Below are 1,930 nucleotides of genomic sequence, written 5' to 3'. Positions count from 1 at the left end.
GCGGCGGCGGGTCTCGGGCGGTGGCGGCTGGACCTGCTCTGAGGACGGGCTTTGCGATGCGGCGGCGCGGCTCACCGGGGCTGAGCGCTGGGGCGGAGAGAGGAGCGCGGGGGAGGGGAGAGGAGCGAGGGGGCGGAGAGAGGAGCGGCCGCCTCCATCCTCCCTCCCTCCCTCCATCCTCCCTGCCGCCGCCCGCGGGCGGGGCGGGCCGGGCCCGCTCTGCGCTCAGCGCCCTGCGCGAGCCCGCGGCGGCCCCGGCTCCTCCCGCGGGCGCCATTTCCGCGGCGCGCGCTGAGGCGGCGCTGAGGGCGAGGGAGCCGCGCTCTCCGCCCGCCATCGCTCAGGGAATCACAGCAATGGTGAGGCTGCAAGGGAGCCATGGAGATCCCCCAGTGCAGCCCCTGCCAGGGCAGGTGACACAGGAACGGGTCCGGGTGGGTTTGGAATGTCTGCAGGGAGGAGCACTCCACGCCTTCCCTGGGCAGCTGCTCCAGTGCTCTTCCCCCTTCAACGTAAAGAAGTTCTCTCAGTTGAGGTGGAATTTCGTATGGTTTAGTTTTGGCCATTGCTCCTGTCCTGTTGCTGGGCAGCACAGAAAGGAGTCTGTCGCCATCCTTTTGGCACCTGTCTTTAGATGTTTGTATGCATTAAGGAGATCCCCTCAGTCTTCCCCAGCAAGAACAGGCCCAGCTCCCTCGATCTCTCCTCATAAGAGACGCTCCAGATCCTTCATGTTTGTGGCCTCCACTGTTCCTCTCCAGTGGTGCCTTGTCTGTCTTGCCCTGAGGAGCCCAGAACTGGATAGAGAACCCCAGGTGTGCCTCACCAGGGCCGAGTTCAGGGCTCTCGGCATGTTTGATTCAACCCCTGCTCCTTAAAGCTGTTGGTCGCCACCCCAGTCTGTTCCTGTGTCTAAAAGAATGTTACAGTATCCCACAGCATAACCTGGCTCTTCCACACAGGAGAAACAGTAGCAGACTTGCCCCATGTGGCTTCCTGTCAGGAAATAATTCATATTTCCATAACATATGTTAAAAAATGTGATGAACACAGAGAATTCTGCATAAAATACTGACTTCACCAGCCATCAATCAGCCAATACATTTTCCCTAGCAATTTTGAACACTACGACATTAATACTAGACTTAAATAGGCAAGTACCTCATGTTTGTTCTAGAAAGCTCAAGTGGCATTAGAAGTCACAACCTAGAAACAAACAAAAATAAGGTTAATCAGACAACCATGACAAAAAAGTCGTACTGCTAGGTTGCAGGTTGGAATTGACAATCTTAAAAGTATATTCCTGCCCCACACTCCTGTATTTTAGTGTTCTGTCCACTGCTAGTTTGTTCTAGAAACTGTATTGTATTGATTTAAAAACATCCTAGTTACTTTTAGTGAACTAATGCTATCATCATCTACTTCCAGAAAACACTGGACCCATTAAAAACCCTTCACCTTCAAGGCTCTGCAGACTTTGGGTTTCAGAAACAAAGGAAACGACCTCAATTCACAGAGCATTCAGTCATGATCACTTGGCAAACTGCCAGTAAGGAGTAGCATGTGAAACTCTTAGCAAGGTATGATAAAACTTTTTTCCATAAGCTAAGCAATTTATTAGAAGAAATAAAAGCAGACACCACTCCCTTAGCTTAACTGTTTTCTTAACTGTTTTATCAGTTGTCTTCTTGAAGATCCTTTTAATAAAAATCTTCAGAAGAAAAACTAGACTGGAAATAGGCCAGGAAGGATAGAACAGAGCCAAACAACCAGACCTGACAGTAGCAAAGTGCAGAGGTTGTTCTGGAGAACACTATACAAAGGTTAATTGCTGCAACTGCCATTTGCTCTGCCCCAGTCTATATTTGACCTTCAAATAATTGGGTAGGGTAGGCCTACTACCTGTGGTGGGGTTTTTTGGTTTGGTTTG

Source organism: Zonotrichia albicollis, chromosome 12 (genome assembly GCF_047830755.1).
Source record: "Zonotrichia albicollis isolate bZonAlb1 chromosome 12, bZonAlb1.hap1, whole genome shotgun sequence".
NCBI classification, from domain to species: Eukaryota; Metazoa; Chordata; class Aves; order Passeriformes; family Passerellidae; genus Zonotrichia; species Zonotrichia albicollis.
Note: the sequence above shows the minus strand (reverse complement) of the source record.